This window comes from Bicyclus anynana, chromosome 10 (genome assembly GCF_947172395.1).
Source record: "Bicyclus anynana chromosome 10, ilBicAnyn1.1, whole genome shotgun sequence".
Lineage (NCBI taxonomy): Eukaryota > Metazoa > Arthropoda > Insecta > Lepidoptera > Nymphalidae > Bicyclus > Bicyclus anynana.
This window is the reverse complement of record NC_069092.1, coordinates 4201068-4214642: the sequence shown is the minus strand read 5'-3', so window position 1 is coordinate 4214642 and position 13575 is coordinate 4201068.

Sequence of the window (13575 nt, the reverse complement as noted above, 5' to 3'; positions counted from 1 at the left end):
ACTGCGCGGGTGTGAAATCGTGCGTTTCGGGAAGTGAGGTGCATCAGTCGTGGGTTTTTCATTCATCGCTACACGCCCCCCGGCCCGCGTTCACTCCGTCCGCATGGAAATCCTAAACTACGATATTATTTATTTTTATATACGTATAAGCCTACCTTTTTATTCACTCACATACACGAAATTAAACATTACTAGTAGACGCCGCGCGGTTTCACCCGCGTGGTTCCCGTTGCCGTTGGAATACGGCATAAAATATAGCCTATAGCCTTCCTCGATAAATGGGCTATCTAACACTGAAATAATTTTTCAAATCGGACTAGTAGTTCCTGAGATTAGCGCGTTCAAACAAACAAACTCTTCAGATTTATAATAGGTTGAAAACCGCTTTAAAACACCGTGCATAACTTAAATGATCTAAGCAACTTTGTTTTTAGTAAATAAATATAAAATATAAAGACAAATAACTAGTTATATACTAAATTAATAAATAAACATGATAACATAAAACCCAGTGGCTTTTATTGTGGCATCAATATTTCATAGAAAAATATTACCTTCTAGATAATAGTTTGCGAGAACGGCATTGAAGTAATCTTTACCTACTGTTATGATAACAATTACGAGTACTTGAATAAAGAAAGCCTTTTGATCTTATTCTAGTATATTTTTTTCTGTATTTCACTATAATAGCCTAAGGTTTGTTACATAACCTACTTTTTGTAGTTTTTATTTGTACAACAATATATTTGAAAAACAATACAAAATACATTCTTATCGCTTAGTAGCGATCTCTAACAGGCAACCTAAGATTTGGAAAACATTACCGTCTTAGTGTTTAAAAAAATATTAGCGATTTTTGGGTTTACTTACTTCGTGATATCATAATAGCTGATTAGAAATCTGGTTCAATTGCTTTCACATACGGAAGCTTCGCCACAGCCACTAAACGTCGCCACGCAAAAACATAACCCTGTTCTTGTAGTCAAGAAGGGTTATGTTTTTCGCGCGTATGCTGTATGTAAGTATGTATGTATGTTATGTTCTTTATTACCTCATATATTCCAAACCGCTGAACGGATTTACATAAGTGTTTAAGATTTTTTTTTAAAACCAACACGACTGTTCTGAGACGCTATAGAATCGAGGTGGAATATTTTTTATTTTGTTTTGAATATTGCGAATATGGGTATCCAATTTAAGGGCTCATCCAGATGATTTCAAAATGCTTTATCATGGCCATATTAAAAAACCTACAATGAGAAAAACGTTATTTATTAATCGCTATACAAAATACGCGAGGCGGATGACTAGGTGCGAGCAGGTTAGGCAGTCGGGTTTTTTTATTTTTTTTATTATTGACTTATCATACATTTTATATGGACTGGTTGGTTGTGGCGAGCCATGTGCAGCGATACTAATGGATAGTGAATTGCCCGAAGAACCTGAGGTGAGTCTGCTTCGGGGTGCATTCGCTGGCGCAGTTCTCTATTACGTATTAATTCCCGTGTCTCCGCCATCAAGCGTTGAGATAGAACTTTGTGTGTTCCCACTGAACATCTGCGCGTATTTCTTAGCCCGCCCGAGAAAAGCCCGGCTCGAAAGAATTGATACAGTTGTCACACAAGATGGCGCTGTTTCAATTTCTTAGAATTACGCGTTTACGGTTACGCGATCGTCACAGTATGAAAAACTGCCACTAGGCACCCTGTAGACTTCGTGATGCGAAGCTGCTTAAGCTAACTACTGGGTGAGTTAACAATTACGAGTAAGTCGCAGAAAATAATACTGATCATTTTGAAACCAAACATTGACTTAAATAATGACCCCTCCTTGCTTTTTATCGCTAAAACTTCGCCTATTTTTTAGTTGATGGCATTAAAGGAATCCAAATTACTTTTATGTTCCAATTTGTATAAATTAGAATGCTCGGGGGCTTGAGGCAGATTTAGTGTAATTTTATCTTTTACATTCACAAGTCTTGTATTTTAGAATCCTATTACTGAATTTGATCATTACCAAGGCTAAAAAACTTCGGTTATCCAGTCTGCTATCAGATATTGATAACAACGGGAGCTATTAGTAAAGATCGGCAATTTTTTTTTAATTTTATTCTTTAGTTAGCCCTTAACTACGTGTACAATCACCTTATGGTAAATGATGATACATTCCAAGATGGAAGCGGGCTAACTTGTTGGGAGGAGGATAAAAAACACACTCCTTTCGGTTTCAACACGATACCGGATCGGAACGCTAAATCGCTTGCGGTATGTCTTTGCCGGTAGGGTGGTAACTAGCCACGGCCGAAGCCTCCCACCAGCCAGACGGGGACCAATTAAAGAAACCTCAATCGGCCCAGCCGGGGATCGAAGAACCCAGGACCTCCATCTAGTAAATCCACCGCGCATACCACTGCACCACGGAGGCCGTCAAAGAAGAAACTCCAACGCAGACATGGAAATAGTACCTAAAAAAAAGGAAAAACCTGGCTGAGTTTGTAGTAGAATTTTCTTGGCGTTTTTGCGACCTTATTGACTTTAATTTTTAGTTTTCGACTAATTGTCACCATTATCTACTGATATTATAACCTGACGTTTTGAAAGTGCTTGCAAACTAAGGCCTAATTGAAATAAATGAATTTTCATTTGATATCTACTAATGCCAGTCGAGCTCTATCAGAAGCAACAACTCTACAAAAATTATAGTTAGTAAGCTACGAGTAATGAGTACGCCATTAACTTCATTCTGTGAACTGCAACATAACTATTCATGCATGATGTTTTTACATGCTGCTTGTTAGGTATAATCTCGCTTCATAATAGCTCCATAGCAACCGCAACACAACCTGCATTCTATGTTGCACTGTGCAGTGTGCAGTAATTTAGGTCGTACTGTATGCTCTTTGCTACGGCATCCATTCTTAATTTGTATAATAATTAAACGGTTTTTAAAAACATTATAAACAAAGATCAAATACCAAATTAATACTAATATTATAAAGAAGTGAAGTTTGTGGTGTATACTGAACTGATTTTGATAATAATTAGACTTTAAAGCCACGGACTATATTGACACCCTTATTCACACGGGAATAGAAACTAGTCATTTTGTCATATTATATACTATATATAATTACTTTTATAATGTATAAATATTGTTAAAATGGTATATCAAAATGTAAACACTATTTTATTTGTATTGTATACTAGCTGATGCCACGCGGTTTTACCTGCGTGGTTCCCGTTTCCGTAGGAATACGGGGATAAAATATAGCCTATAGCCTTCCTCGACAAATGGGCTATCTAACACTGAAAGAATTTTTCAAATCGGGCCAGTAGTTCCTGAGATTAGCGCGTTCAATCAAACAAACAAACAAACTCTTCAGCTTTATAATAGTAGTTTACTATAGATTATCTGTGGTACAATGTCATGTGTCAATGTTAGTACAAGTAATAAAGTTCATTTCTGTTTGCGATATTCACGTTTTTCATTATAAATATAAATACACCTAGACTCTGGAAAACGCCCATACTCATCACACGAACATTTTTCAGTTGTGGGAATCGAAAGTTTACCCCACAGGCCATCGACAGGGGACATTGGTCGTTATTGGCGGCGGTTTGCGAAAGCGATGTATAATATAACTAACTTACCTAATATCAGGCTAGCCGTGATAACCCAGTGGTTATGACTTCTGTCTTCGAATTGGAGAGTGTAGATTCGAATCCGATCCGGGGCAAGCACTACAAACTTTTCAGTTATGTGCATTTTAAGAAATTAAATATCAATGTCTCTAACAGTGAAGGAAAAACATCGTGAGGAAAACTGCATACTTGAGAATTTTCTTAATTCTCTACGTATGTGAAGTTTACCAATCCGCATTGGGCCAGCGTGGTGGTCTATGGGCTTAACCCCTCTTATTCTGAGAAAAGATTCGTGCTCTACAGTGAGCCGAATATGGGTTGCTAATGATGAGTATCAAGCTATATTACTAAAAAGTATCTATGAATTTTTAAATTTAATTTACTAAAATCAGAGGTTGTCATGTTTTTACGCTCCAAGCGCACTATTAGCGCGAATGGGATATTCTATAAATAGAACACCGGAACGCTAAAATCGCACAATGCATTTATATAAATCCGGTGGAACAAATATCACAGTTCCTGTACAGTCACGCGAGTCGTGCTGTGTTAGCTTTTCCGATAGCGTGTAATTGAGCTGAAAATATTTTATTTTCGTTTTATCACTCTTTCTATAAGAGAGACATTTTGAAATTTCAACGAAGGCTATTGCACTGTTTGAAAAGCGTTGCTGTCAGATGTCTTTCCTATTATTCTTAACTGGGAAAACGGTTTACGGAAAAAGCATCGAAAAAGCCATAATGGTGCATTGTTAGAAAGATTTTTTTTCCATAGAGTTTACTTGATAGTATTTATAATGGTAAAAATTATGTGGAAGAAAATCAAAGAAAATATCATCCTCCTCACCTCATCAAGAAATACTCACCAATTTTGAAACAAAAATAAATAATTATATAGATAAGCGCATTCCGTCTTAGTATGTAGCTTAAGGTGGAATGCACTTTAAACATATAGGTAGGAATATGAGTACATAATCAGTACATTTCCCAACAAGTACATAAACATAAACTTGTAAATATTGTTTCAAAATGGAAAAAAAATAAAAAATTGTTTTATTAATTACTTGTTAAAAGAAAATCGCAGACATTTCAAATTTTAATTAAAATTCATTATTCAGAAATTTAAAAGCTTATCAGATCGAATGTCTTATATTATTTTTTTTGCGTGAAGTCGACTTTACATTAATTTTTATAATCAACAGACAGATGAGTGTGATTTTATAAAAAAAGAATGCACGTTGAATGTATAAAAAAGAACGGATAATTTCGATTCATGCATCAATGTTTTTTTGGTTGAATGAGCATTAACTCATGCAACTATTGATGGATTGTTCAAAGTGACACATAACGAAGTTTTTTCATGAAATTATTCTTTGTGGAGCGAATTAATGAACTGTAACTTCTGTAGTGCATCGAAGTAAATGAAGTTAATACATGAATACATTTTGAGCATAATAATCCTTGTGTTACACTATACCTATTGAAGATATAATATTATAAAAAAAGGTGTCTAAAGAGAATGAAACAAGAAAATAATTATAATAATAATATAAATCCAGAAATGCATAGGTACAAAAATGGCCAAGGTAGAGCCGTAGTCGCGCCTATTACGTCCCTACTACGTATGTATGTTTAATAGAGGTGTTCTTGACGTAACGTATGCAGTAGATGCGACAACGGCTCTTTACGTCAGAGATGGAAAATACACAAAGTAACATTATCAATCATTACCGGAATGATCACTTTACGTACTTTTATAGGTATACTCCTTAATGTCACTATTGATCAAGTATAGCGCCGATACTATAAGATCGAAACTAGGATTAACTATCGTAGACAACTACGAGCGGATCTCGGACTTGCAAACGATCTCAGTAGGGTTGAGGAATGAGGCTCGTGTTGGCTCCCAGCTAAGTAACTAACAATGCAATGGCCGGACTATACGCATAACTGGCTCACTCAATTCTCTCACTCACTGCTTAACTGACTAGATCAGCTCAAGCGTTTAACTTAATAAACTTGAGAACTACAGCATGCTCTCTTCAAGATCGTCGACTGACAGAAGTCTACAGACAAACAACTGACGAGACAAAACGAGGTTTCTATGAAATCAGTTACTCTAATTAATGTAAAATGGCGCTATTACTATCTAATCCTCCAACATATATTAATTCAACGTTGGAAAGAGTTCCAGCCAGCTCATGAGTAAGGGCCCTGTATAGGTTCGAAACTAGTCGGGTTTACTCTGACGTTACCAAATATAGTTCAATTGAATGCAATAAATCTTATAATATACCAAAATTCCCTCTAAAATTTGGTGGATAACAAATCTCTGCCAATCCTCGAGGCGACCTCAAACATAATGTAAAGATAACGAGTTTATTCGAGATAACTTTGTGAACAGGGCTCTTAGTCTCGAAGGCTTCATTTCCTTTGTTAACTTAGTGGTATCTGAAGGCGCTCAGCGCAGCGAAATTTTGGAAAATAATTACACTCTTAATAGAAAATCCTTGAGGGTTAATTGGCCGTGTAAGGATTTAACAACAATTTAAGATGCGTTAAATTATTATTAACCCTACACTGGTCGCGTATCTAAAATACCTATGTAGTCTATTTTCAAAGTGAAATAAAAAACTACTTAAGCATCCTTTTTTATACTGTGAAATACAATTCATGAAGCTTCATTCACTATATAAAAGCATAAAATCTAATTTTATGCTTTTGAAAAATTAAAGTTTTAAATCATTACGAATAGCTTTCTACGAATAGAAATAGTTTAATTAATATTAATAAAAGATTTAAGTACAATAATTCATAAAACGAATAATAACTAAAATAAACGATTTGGTAATAATTGGTGACTGGTGCTTGTACGACTCTGAACGTCTGACAAACGTTCATTTGAACGTATCTAGAAGTGCAATAAGCAAAGGCTAACCGATTTTCAGATATTTTCCATTTTGTATGGGTAGACTACCTATGCAATCCACGCAAACACTCCAGGGTTAACAGAAACATAGCTAGCAATTAATTTTAAATAACAGAAAATGTAAAACAGTAAAATGTAAATAACAGTAAAATGCAAATTACATTTTACTGTTATTATTAGATAATCAGAGTAGGTAGTAATTCTTCATTTATTCTCTTAGCCTAAAAATCTAATCGTTAACGATGTCCATTCGCCCTATTCACTATTTTCGTCTTTATTGTCAACCTATTAAAATAAACATCAAATCAATTGCCAAAAGTCATTTGCCTACTGTGTGATATCCACCAGTCAGCACCGCATGACATTTTTACATAGAATCTAAATTTAATACGCCAAAGATAGTGAATTAGCCTGCAGTTGCCACGAAGCTATGTAACTGATGACTGCCGATTTATTTCTTAATCTATATCTTATTAATTTATTTGTCCTTTTTTAATTTTTAAAGCTGGCCCAATGCGGATTGGTAAACTTGACTCACGCAGAGAATTAAAAAAATTCTATGGTATCCAGGATTTGATTTGAAGTTATTTTATTAGGTAAGTAACTTACGTCAAAGTCAATGAATTGACTGGCCGGTCACATCATGCTGATAGATCATATTCATTTTTATAGCAGACTTATATACATTGACAAACAAACATACAAGACAAAGTAATAACAACAATAATAAAAAAAATTTAATAAAAAAAATTCAACCGACTTCCAACTCGAAAATTAACCTAAACTAAAAAGCAAGAAATAACTTCTTACCTATGTGCTATCTTCTGATCAGTTTGAAGGCGGTGCCAAGCCAGTGATGTTTTAATTCAAGCCGTTTAAATTACAAAGTTTCTGTGGTTCTTTCAGAAACGGCTTTAATTAAAACATGACACTGGATTGGCCTCCTCCTTTTTGGATGTCGGTTAAAAATACGTATAAAGCGTACGACGACATACATCCATTAGATCACGTTTATTCTTATTAAAGAAATGAACTCGCATTTTTTTTCATCGAAATGTCAATTTATTTTAAGTTTATATTTTCATCCAATGGATAAATTCAATAATTGAGAGACTCGCGATAAAATAATTAAGAACGTGATTTGTTTTAACATTTTTGTTTGCAGTATTTGCTTCGTTAAAAAATATATTTTATTTTTCCTCATTATGGCTCAACAAGCATGACGAAAAAGCATTTTATATTACTTTTTAAAATTTAATTGTTTATCTAAAGATAAAAACAATCTGTTAAATCGCGTAGCTTAAGTAGGTACATTGTTCTGTTGTGTCATCTATACAAATAAACAAAATTAATGAGACTGTTTGTAATGTTAAATTAACGGTAATTAATGTATATAAAAATATATACGGTACCAACATTACTGATTTCCAGGATTTGTAGGAACTTACAAACATCACCATCCTGAGCCACCTGCATCTAGCAAATCCCTGCGACTAGCTTGATGTCGTCAGTCCGATCAACACTGTGTTTTCTAGTGTGGGGTCGTAATTTCAGGTCCTTGGAACCCCAACGTCCATCGGCTCTTCAAAGTATGTGCCTCGCCCACTTGCCACTTCAGTTTCAAGACTCGTTGAGCTATGTCGGTGACTCATTTCTGATACGAACACGCAGAGATACTCATACGAGTAGCTCGTTCCATCACCCGCTGTGTGACTCGGAGCCTTCTTATGAGGTCCATAATTAGCGACCAAGTCTGGATTCAAGACAAACATTTATGTTGAACCACAGAATATATATTAAACAATAGATTTTCCAACTTTTCCTTATAATGCATACCCTAGTTAAAAACCTTAGGCACGCCACTGATTAGTAATATAAAGATGAACAGAGAGAATGCATCGCACAGAGTAGGTATCTGATGGAAATATGCAAGCTAATCTACAAGCAAACAATTTTACCAAATAATCCCTCGTGTACGAAATAAGCTTTACTGCAATTTTCTTCACGGAGTGTAATTTCAGCTTTTAATTTTCCACATTTTCTCTTGCGATACTGATGTCGGAAACATATCGGGACCTTTAGGAAAATGTTTACACTGGAAATTTCGAAATGTTTTCATGGTAGTAATAATCTTTATGAAGTTTCTGTGTTTTCCTTTTTCTCCCGGAGGCGATGGATTGTAACTAGCTGGGTGACACTCCATTAAATTCTTTTCTGTTACGTTTTATTTTTAGCAATACGAAAATAATTTAATAGTTTATCGATTCGTTATTTTGGCCCAAGTAAAATATGAGTAGGCTTTTGCGTCTATAACAATAGGAGGAGTCGAATTTACCTTTTTCTTGCCTTTTAGTGTTTTTTCGAAGTCGGTCTACAGTTTTTACGTATTATTTAAGACTTTGCATCGCTCGAGTAGTTATCAAACTTGATGTTTTAAAAGTGCTTGTAAACTAAGCCTACTTGATATAAACTTTGGTTTAAATTAATTTATTTCACTGAGTGTCATTACGTATTTCAAATGAGAGCAAAATAAAATGTAGCTCTTTCCATTTTCAATTTCCCGCGAGACTGACTTCGAGAGCATGTTGCAAGATGTGATATAGATGGAAATCGACTCCCCTTTCGGTTTCTACACGACATCGTACCGGAACGCTAAATCGCTTGGCATTATGTCTTTGCCGGCAGGGTCGTAACTAGCTACGACTGAAGCCTCCCACCAGCCAGACCTGAACCAATAATTTAAAAAATCTCCATCGGCCCACCAGGGAATCGAACTCAGGAAATCCGTCTTGTAAATCCACGAGCGCATACCACTGTGCCACGAAGGCCTTCCTTAAAAAAAACAAACAAGCCGTTTTTATATTTTAGAATAATCCATTTTGCTCTAATTTTCCATTTTTTCTCCATTTTTCGCCAGCAATCTATTTTTCTGCACAAGATTAATGAATATTATTTATACTTATATTATAAATGCGGTAGTAAGTCTGTCTGTCTGTTACATTTTCACGGCTAAACCACTGAATATATTTTAATGAAATTTAGTATAGAGATAAAGTGAACCTTGGAGCAGAACATACTTTTTTCCGGAATAATCTACGGATTAAAAAAAAAGCAGATTTTACGCAAACTAAGTTGCGGGAGTCCGCTAGTAATATATCTATATTAATATATACAGCTGAAGAGTTTGTTTGTTTGATTCAACGCGCTAATCTCAGGAACTTCTAATCCGATTTGAGAAATTCTTTCAGTGTTAGATAATATGGGGATATAATTGTCCCCATATTCTTAGATTCATAGAACGGGAACCACGCGGGTGAAACCGCGCGGCGTCAACTAGTAAAAGATAAACGTTAGTTGGCTAGCCCAAAGCGGTTTTCCATCTTTATAAAGTAAGCCTTTAGAAGCCTAAGTAGCCTTTGTATAATTAAGTCTTTTAAGAAACTCTATCAGTGTTTAAGTGCTTTGTGAATTTAGACAGTGTACTTTCAAAGTATATAACATGAAACATAATGACCCTTGTCAAAGATTACGAAGTTTATTTAGAATTGCTTAAGAAATTTTGAACTACTTAAAGAAAAGTCTTCATTACATCATACCTTACTTCATTATTCATTTTCGTATTTTCAGTCTAGAAATTAATGAGTATTTTAATGAAAGTCCTAATAAGAGCCTTGATAATGATCATTCGCGAAACCTTTCAGGCTATTACTTAAAAATAAATAAGAACAAATATTAAACAGATTGTGTTAGAATATAGGCTCAGTATTGGCCCCCATTCGCACGATTCACACGAGGGTTTTTTTAACGGACGTTAAAAAACCGATCAAATACAACAAATGCATTTACACGACAGCGTTTTTAAAACACGACGCTATTTTTGAATAGTGTTGCTTTTTAAATTTTGAACGTTGGAAATAGACCTTCATTTAACTTCATATTATACTTGAAAGCTTTTTTAACCCCCGTTAAAAAACTCTCGTGCGAATGGGGGCTTAGCCATACCTTCATGATTTTAAAGCTAAAAGTTTGCATGTCTATAGCCTACCATGTACTAGAAGTATATGTTACGCGTAAAGGAGACATGATTTCTCATGATATTTCGTAGAAAATATTAATTAAAACTGGCCAAGAGCTCGTTGGGCCACTGTCTAGCATGGGAAACAGAAGTATATGTTACGCGTAAAGGAGACATGATTTCTCATGATATTTCGTAGAAAATATTAATAAAAACTGCGCCACGCGCAAGAATAAATATAATATTTTTCAAGATTTTATTTTATCACTTTGTTCACATTTTTAATGTTCATACTCATGCTAATTAACAGCTTTCTAGTAGTAATAGTGCTAAACCGCGGACAGACGGACGGACAGACAGACGTTGAAACTATAAGGGTTCCTTGTGGATTATTGAACCCTAAAAATTAAGTGTTATATTTGGACGAAACCTTTGAAAACTCAATGGATACCTAATGTACACACTGTGATTGTAAACACCATAATATATTTTGGTTTAAAATTAAGCCTCATTTGGACATGTTCTGCATCTGACGACACTAATACTCAAAGCGAAATGTCTATTCTAGGAACAAGTATCGATTTCAGTCCACCCCGAAGCTATTTAAATGCTATTTTGCAAGATAATGCTCCGAAGTTCGATCATCGATTACACACACATTTGGTAGAATTTTCGTTTCGAGTAGATAGAACTTTCAAATTTGAATATCACTCGTTATCTCAACACGTAACGTAAAACCGAGAACGTAATTTCCCTTGATCGTTACCTCTCTCACGTTTCATAAATTGGCGCGGAAGACGTGACGTGTTCAACTGGATGGTGCTTCGGGTTAAATATTTCGGGTAATGCGTAACAATTTGCTCGAGTTCAAGAATTCTAACGCCCTAATACTTTAATACTTCTGTCTTCTCATGTTTTTTTAACGAATATTAGCCATATTTTTTGTCAATATTCCCTTCTATTCCCCTCTGACTAGTCGACTAAGACTGTATTAAGAGTGGGTACGATAATAGACCAACGAGGCGGGGATTGAACCACCAACCCTCGGTGATGAGTCCGACTGCGTTACCGTTGAGCTATTGAGACTCAATTTATTTCATCGTTATCAACCCACATTCGGTTCACGAGCCTGAGTCTCCTCTCAAAATGAGAGGGGTTAGGACTATAGTCCACCACGCTGGCCCAATGCAGATTGGCAGACTTCACACACGTAGAGAATTAAGAAAATTCTCTGGTATGCAGGTTTCCTCACAATGTTTTTCCATCACCGTTTGAGACACGTGATATTTAATTTCTAAAAAGTTGGAGGTGAATGCCCCGGACCAGATTCGAATTCACACCCTCCAGAATCGGAGGCAGAGGTCATGTCCACTGGGCTATGACGGCTCTATTTATTTATTGATACATATTTGTAATGTTTAAACAATGTCAAACATATAAAACACTATTAATTTTAAAAATAATGAAAATATAGATTTCTCCGGCTTAAGGCTCTAAGAAACCGGAGTTGCCTATCTGTATGTTCCGATCCTTGATCAGTCAAGCAAAAGTTTTTTTAGATTTTGATCAAAGCTTTTAATAATAATAATAAAACTCATTCGCAATACCATGAAATATAAATAAATAAATTGATTGAAAAGATTATCGAAAACGACTACAGAATTGAGAATAAAAACAATTAGTTAAGATTCTGAAAAATGGTCCAGCTGTTAGGAGGAGGAGGAGACACGAGAATTTTATTAAATTTTATCATAAATATTTCATTTTAAAGTCAAACTTAGTAAAGTAATTAAAAAGAAGGTATAATTTAAAAATATTTTTACGAAACAGATCACGCAGGCACCAAAAAAATCTAATTGCATTTTGCAGTAATGCCGGTTTTAATATTACCATCGTTAAACAAAACAAAGAAATTTTAACATTTCAGTGTTCTCCCCGTAACGAACGCCAATTTCGTAATTGCGGAACTAATTAAAAGTTGACATTAATATTTTTTAAAGTTGCACAATGGAAGACGGGGAAAAATACCATTCGGATACCTGGAAAACTTTACGAAAATAATAATTGGACTTTCTGTTGTTTGGTGTTTTTGAAGAGGCAAATAAAATATATACTTTGATTTTAATAGTAACAATTTTCTTTTAACAGAATTCTTTCAGGGAAGACTACCACGATACCACTACTTCTTATGTCACCAATAGATACATCCAAATTAGCGTTCAGCCCCTGTAGCAAAGTGGCACGTCGACTCTCTTTCTACGATCGCAAACGCTTCGAAAACTAGAAAAATGTATGGGAATGACAGATCTTGATCACGTGTCCTGTCATACATTTTTCTAGTTTTCGAAGTGTTATTATAAATAAATAAAATTGGAAATTTTCCTACCTACTAACTAACCTACGAATATCATGAAATTATTAATTACAATCTCGTTCAAGTCATCAATATTCTCTTTCAGTGCGCTTTGGTTTGAGACCGCACTCGAGTATATTTGCAGACATTCGGTTGTCCTTCACCACTTTCACCCCTTACATTTTTTTTTTACTTTTTTTTATTTTTTTTATTTTTTACAACTTAGCCCTTGACTACAATCTCACCTGATGGTAAGTGATGATGCAGTCTAAGATGGCAGCGGGCTAACTTGTTAGGTGGAGGATGAAAACCCACACCCCTTTCGGTTTCACCACGGCATCGTACCGGAACGCTAAATCGCTTGGCGGTACGTCTTTGCCGGTAGGGTGGTAACTAGCCACGGCCTAAGCCTTCCACCAGCCAGACCTGGACAAATTAAGAAAATCTCAATCTGCCCAGCCGGGGATCGAAACCCAGGACCTCCGTCTTGTAAATCCACCGCGCAAACCACTGCGCCACAGAGGCCGTCAAAAAAGCTTTTAAACAGCTCAACCGATTTTCATCAAACATGTCTAAGGACACTCGCCCGTAATACAAAAAAAAAAATGAAATCTCTTTATCCATTTGGGAGCTATGGTGCA